We start from the raw sequence: 7,134 nt of genomic DNA, 5'->3' as shown, positions 1-7,134 counted from the left end.
TAGGACCTGTTCCTTTCACTAATCACTCGAGACTAAGAATATAAATGGACATGTTTAAGCTGCTGTTGGCTAAATAACATAAAACAAATGAAACATTCAATTCTTGGCGTGTGGTATTGGGGAAAAATAAAGTATCGGGAGTGTTAGTATTTTGATCACCTGGTCATGACAGGTTACCTTGTTGCAGAAATGTTAAATTGCCTCATTTGTGGGAGACCCAGGTAGGCATATGATGCTGAGGTCATTTAACTTGTGGAACATCAAACCTAGAGAGGAAAGCTAGAAAAGAACCAATAGTTGTATTCTAGCCCCTGAGCGAGAGAATAATGCCTTTGTGCTTTCAGTACATTGTTGTAGCACTTCAGCAGAACCTGCCAGCAGTGTGACACAGCCCCTTCAGTTGTGAAACTAGGTGTCGTGTTGCCCACCCTGAGCAGATGTCAGCGAGTGTGGCATATCCACAGAGAATGATAGCTTTGTTTACAGCAGACCAATCGATGGTGAGCTCCAAGTGTAAAGGGCTGGTCAAGTTGTTACAGATACTCCACTTGTAGTAATTGATGACAAACTGACTACTACAGTAACTGAGCCCTGGGATGTCATTACTGCCCTTCCTTGAGGCTCAGGCTGATGTGACAGAATTCCAGCTCGACAACACCCATCCTCTAGCCGCTCATGTAACAACAGCTTTCTTGCGAGCCCTGTGAAACATCTGTGGGATGAACTGGGACCAGTGAACGGGCACGTTTGGTCAGGTTCTGTGAGAAAATGGGCCAGTCTCCCACTGCACAGCACCTGCTGACTGTTGCATCCATCACAGATCTGCAGATTGTACTGCTTCCAACTGTGGCCCTACGTGCTACTAGCTCAAGCCTTTCACAACAGACCTCCTACAGATCGAGCATGTTGACTTGTTCATCAATATGATCGATTTTCGTACACCATGTATGCTGTATAGCCTGTTCTTTAGCTCTCGGCTCACAGCAGTGCAGGAGAGAGGATGAGGAAGTGACCCGCGTCGCAGGCAGCTCAGACTCTAATGGAGTTCAGTGCAGATTGGAAGACAGAGGCTTCACAAGCCTGCAAGCACCCAGAAGGACTCACCCAAACTCAAACCAGCAACACCCCGGCCCCAGAGTCCAGCCTGCCTGCTGACAAGTGCCAACACTGGCCGAGTCTCTTGGGAGGTCCCAGTTTATGGACGTTAAATGTGATATGCTTTTTATTCTCCATCCATTGCTCTTTTGAGATCATGCAACTTTCGAGTTTCTCCAAGCTCCCTGCCCCGTGCAAACACACAAACCACCTCCTTGGTGACAAATCATAATGCTAATTCAGATATTAGTCCATATGTTCAGCATCTTTTTCAAAGTATTCTATGCAAATCTGACTTCTGCAAGCTGTTAACTTCATGAGGTGACAAAAAAAATATATATCAAAATGCAAAGCGAGGCTGAGCACGTTGCTAAAACAGTTGCTGTTTTCACATCGTCATCTTTATCTTCTTCTAGTTCTAGAGCAATATTTTAATTCGTTCTTCATGACACGCACACAAGACTGGTCATTCATAAGAAATCTCAGAGCTCTGATCATTTTATCAATGACTTTGGCTGTACAGGAATGGCAGAGCGGAATAAATTAGAATGAGCTGTGGCTCACGAAAGAGGACTACAAGCTTGTGAAATAAACACAGCAGAGTCGGAAACACGGCAGAAGGCAGCTGCCTGTCCTGAGGTGCAGTCAAGGCAGCTGGGTCTCCTCAAAAATCCAGTCTGCACTGCCCCTGCTGTCCCAGCAGCTCCAGCTTCCGAAGGCAAACACTCACCTGCCACCACTCGCAGATTCATGATTTGCAATGAATCAAATAAAACTGCCTTCATACCAGATGTAAAGGGATTCACCGAGTCTAAGAGGGGCTGCAGTTTCTGGTCTAGGGTTTAAGTTAGTCGAGTCAATGAGTTCTTGACTGCGCTCCATCAAAAGACCGCTCAGTCCTGGTCGGGGCCGTGGTCACCCAGAGAGTATGCAGGATGCATATGGCTCAAGGCAGGACCCCACACTCTGGAGGGAAGCCAGTCCATTGCATTGCACACAGGGACAATCCAGAGATTGATTAACCCAGCCAACATGTCTGGAAGAGGAGGGGAAACCTGCCATAACAGATGATAAGATAAGATCACTTTATTGGCAATATACAATTTCTTGCATTAGGAATTCATCTTTTCACATACCCCAGCTTGCTCTCCATGAGACACACAGGCACACAAATGGGGAGAGAAGCTTGGGGTCAGAGCACAGGATCAGCCATTTATACAGCACCCCTGGAGCACTTAGGGTTAAGGGCCTTGCTCAGGGGCCCAACAGAGTAGGATTCCTCTGCTGGCCGCGTGATTTGAACCAGCAACCTTCTAGCCACAGGCGCGGATCCTTAGCCACAGAGCCACCGCTCCGCCCCATGAACGTGCAAACTCCAGACAAGGAGTCACTCCACTCCAGAATCAAAGCCAGGACCCAGGATTTGTGCACCATCTGTGCTAAGCGGCCCACCGCCATGCCCTCCCTGTTTTTATATCTTGCAGATAAGAGAAACTGAGAAGCAAGAGCAAGAAGGACAAGTCTTGCAAATCTGGCTTTGCTAGAGAAAATATTATGTAGACCAGGGTGTATCTGCTAGGAACACGGTGTGGACAGTGGTGTGCGAGATTCCTGAATGCATGATCCATCAAACTAACAAGTGTGAACCCAGTTTTCATTATCCCTTGAATATAAAGCTTCTATTCGGCAACAGTAGGGTGCAGCAAATTATGTGGAAGTGCATTGACAAAAAGTAGAATAGGAGGCCCTACTTTACTCAAAAGGTGGTAGGAGAATGGAACAAGGTATCTGTTGCTGTTGCTATTTCCTTGGCTTCTTTTAAGAATTATCTAGGTGAGGTCAACTACAGCAGCTCAATTAGCCACTATCGAATGGTCTAAATGTGCCAAATGGCCTCCTCTCATTTGTACATTTTCTTATATTTTTACAACAGGATTCATCTGATACTGAAACATTAAAATTGAGATAATGAGTGATATCACAAGGCTTCATGAGACACTGCAATGCGTCTTATATACATCTACTGATGCTCTCCTTAGTCAATAGTTGCCTTAACTATTGCCATTGGCCAGGAATCGATGTCATCAGATGGAAGCTTCAGCTTTCATCAGACGTTTCGACCCGTATCCACAACTCCCTCCTGCCGGTGGGTCAGCAGTGACAGCCAGTCGCTGCTCATCTCCTCCTGGCCTCCGGCCTAACTCCTCTCTCCTGCTCTAGAGCCAGCGTGAGGCTTTCTCTGCTGCCTCTCCCAGCCTTCTGCCCCCCCCCCCCCCCAGGCAGTCCAACAGCTGTCAGCATTCTCCACACTGACAGTGCAGGGAATCCTCTGCACTCAACCTCCTCAGGGAACAACCACATCTGCTACCCTTCCCCTCTGCAGTCTCGCGCAAGATCTACGTATTTGGCACTTTTCCTCTCAAAGGCCTCCTCGCATCCTGCCTCCATGGCACTGTCAGCTCACTGAGGATGGTCTTCCTTGCCTCTGGGGACCACAACCCCACATCTGGCCCGAGGGATGTTTGTACAACCTCTGGAACCTGCAGTCTTTCTCCGAGTCAAAAAGGTCTAAATGTAAGCAACGAGCAAGTGACACTCAAGAAATTAAGAAGGAAATCAAACAACATCTAAAGTAATACTGAAATGAATCTCAGTACAGTTTTGGACAACAATATTACTCAAAATAACAGAATCCTTTTCCACTTAAGGATGTGTTAACTAAACTTCAACTTCAAACCAATAAATGGCACAAGAATACTGTGTGAATATGTTTATCAAGGTATAAAGAAATGTAATTACAGGTGTTTTTCTCAAGGAACGTTTCACGCGCATTTCTCAAACTAATTAAGATAAAATGATTGTGAATAATTTACAACTATTGAACGAACATGCACACTGATTTTGCTTTGTACGATCAAATCCTTTAATTGATAATGGAGGAAGGAAGGCACGTCGTCTCTATATTTGGCAGAGGTCTACCAGTGAATACTGAAAAACAAAGGTCTAGACCGAGAATGTAGCTTTAGAATATGACTTGAAAATCGGCTCAGACAGATTTCCTGGAGACGAGTCCAGGCTAATAGAGAGATGACAAGTGTATTAATTCAAGTCTTTACGTGGACGCCCAAGAATCAAAGCGTCTCTTCAACACCTGTTTGGTTTGTTTCTGGCATTTTCGGTGTGCATACTGTATGTGTACGTGTCCTTCTCTTCAAGGGATTACGGTTGAAAACACCCCACAGGCTTTCGAGCCGAGCAAGATTTCGTACTAAGAGTTGTCAGCCCTGGTGGTCGCATACAAGTAACTAAACCAGATTCCAGTGACTCGGAGCGGAGAGGGACTTGAAAGCAGGGCTAAATTAGTGCGTCATAACGGCCAGGGGCAAAGCAGGTCTGCGCCACCCACTCGCCAGCAGTCTCTGGGTAATCTGTTAACCAGCCCAACCAGCTCAGACTCGAGATTTGAGAGTTCAAGCGGTTCATGCGTGTTGGAAGCCCCTGCGAGGAGTGCGTCCTGTCATCCTGGCGAGGACACAACACGCAGCGCCAGGGCCATCCCTCCGCCGGATCTCACTGCTTGGCTATGCACGGTGTGAGATAGCTTCCTGAGCACGCTGGCTCGCCCTTACTTGGGAACAGACCCATGCTGGCAAATTACAGTCGGCTAAAATCTCAGTCTCGGTTTGCGGTCTGCCCCTTCGCCGCCCCAGCAGCACGCACCTACACGGACACTTGTTCAAAAAAACACTCCTCTTACATCTTACCCTGATTTAGATCTACACGCCTTCCGGTTGCGTAACTTTAAGAAAGAAAATTAAGAATTATTGAGGACACGCCGTGGTATGACACCTCCGGTAGCCGTTCTGAAATTTCCTTCTCCCGGATTCTAGGGGAATGTTGCGGGAACCGGGACCAGACTGAAAGCGCAGTGATCAAGAGCCGAGCGAAGCGCCGTCTTAAGCAGGAAATGAGTAATTTCCAGCTCACACTACGGGACTGCTTGCGGACCACCGAATTTGGCAACCTCTAATCCAGTGCCAGGCCTGGGGCTGCTGCGGCAAACACTCATGAGAAAGCCATCCACCTTTGATTTTAATTAATTTAGAAATAATTCGACAATACTATGGGCAGGTTTAACCTATTCTCCCCTCAACCTCACTGGTATCCCTCCCCGCCCTTCCACTCGTTTATTAATATACCACTGCAAAGTTAAGACAGGCCAGGACTTTTATTACCAGGCCCATTAACAGATAATGGATTTTCCGAACTATAACCGGTTGTAAGCGGCCACTGTGTAAAAAATTTCGAGACCTTAATGGAACCGAAGTTTCAATTGCTTCAAAATTGACTGAGGATACAGTGTGTCCAGGGTGCTGCGAAGTTTGCTGGGAAGTGCTAACTTCCTGGTCCTTAAAAGGGCAACAACATTCCGCTAAGGGTATAGCGATATATTTTTATTATTATTATTTCTTGCAGCAAGCCCGTTTTTTTCTGTGTCCCCATCTCAAGGGACGCCTGACCCCCTGTATCAGTTTCTGATGTCCCTCCCGTTACCGAGCCGGTAATCAATGTCACGTCCACATCCCAATTGCTGAACAAGAAAAATAAGGTCGTCACTACAGACACCGCGACAAACAGTGCGAGTTCTGTCACGGCAGTAGAGGGAGGGAGGACATCTCCAGTCCAAGCAGCTTGTGACCGCGCAAGTCAGGGCTGTTGTCCGCTCTGGGTCACATGGTCAATATCTGCAGTTAAAACGGCTAAGGAAATTCCTCAGACTGGTTACCAGCATTCCGCGTTTTCAGGGAATAGGTTAAGGACACGCTTGATTATGTGTGCCATGGCACTTGTAAACAGCGATTGTACATCGTAGTTCCTCCCCTAAAGCGGCTGTACAATGTACTAGATCTAGGCTCCACGATCGTTGGCCCCATGGAAGTACTGTGATAACAGCCAGGAGGTGTGATTTCTGAAGACCCAGTACCTCGGTGTTCCAGAATTCAGTTGAGACTATAAGACTGCCCCCAGAAATGATCCATCTCTTACAAAATACCATTATGACGACATAGCACCATTTCCACCTACAAGAATTCCCCCCAGTTGTTTTCAACAGCAATGATTTCAAGCTATGAATACCAAAACCTCTTTTTATTTTGCCTGGGAAGCGTCAATACGCCAGGTGGCAATGAGCATGGGCTGGTTTCTCCATAGTCCCCTGATCTGTTTGTTGTTGGCCTGCCTGTCTGTCCTTTAATGGATGCAAACAGCCTTTTGCATTTTGCTACAAATGATGACAATAATGTGCATTTTGCTAGAAAGTGGTGATAGGTATGTGCCTTTTGCTACAAATGGTGAAAGTAACATACATTTTACTCCAAATGGTGATAATGTGCTGCTGCTGGCATCTCCCTTGCCTTGGGACTATTTGGGATGGGATGAGAATATCCCAATCAGTTTGCTTTTCCCCCAGGTGAAAGGCTAAAGAATTAACCCACAGTGCCCCCCCTTCCTTCCTCCGGGTGGGAATAGTAGTCATGCAGTGAGAGTAATTCAATCTGCTGAGACCCCAGTGCACACAGCCAACCGTCCCAGTGGGCTGGAGATGATGTGGGAATGCCCAGCTCAGGAGACGTGAATCTACTCATCTTTGTTGCTAATTCCTTGCTCAGTTTCTATATCACTTCAAGGTAATACAGAAGAACCTGCATTGATCCAAATGGCAATGAACCTTGTAATGTTAATAAAAAACATCTTAATGTTATGGAATGTGACATATATTCTTAATCTAATGAAGAACTGCAAGACTGTAAGAGGACTGCAAATGTAAGTTTACTACCACACTTTTGAATTACATAATGTAGGGCATAAAAAGCCTAATAAATTAGCATATATATCACCGAGAATAATTCTGAATACCTCCCCCTTCGACAACATCATTTACTACTTGATTTTCCAGAAAAACAAGAAGATGTTCTTTGTTTTTGGTCTGATTTGCATTTAAGAGCATTTGGCAAAAGCTGAGACTTTCTCCTCCAGACT

This window comes from Atractosteus spatula, chromosome 5 (genome assembly GCF_055471065.1).
Source record: "Atractosteus spatula isolate fAtrSpa1 chromosome 5, fAtrSpa1.hap1, whole genome shotgun sequence".
Taxonomy (NCBI): Eukaryota; Metazoa; Chordata; class Actinopteri; order Semionotiformes; family Lepisosteidae; genus Atractosteus; species Atractosteus spatula.
Note: the sequence above shows the minus strand (reverse complement) of the source record.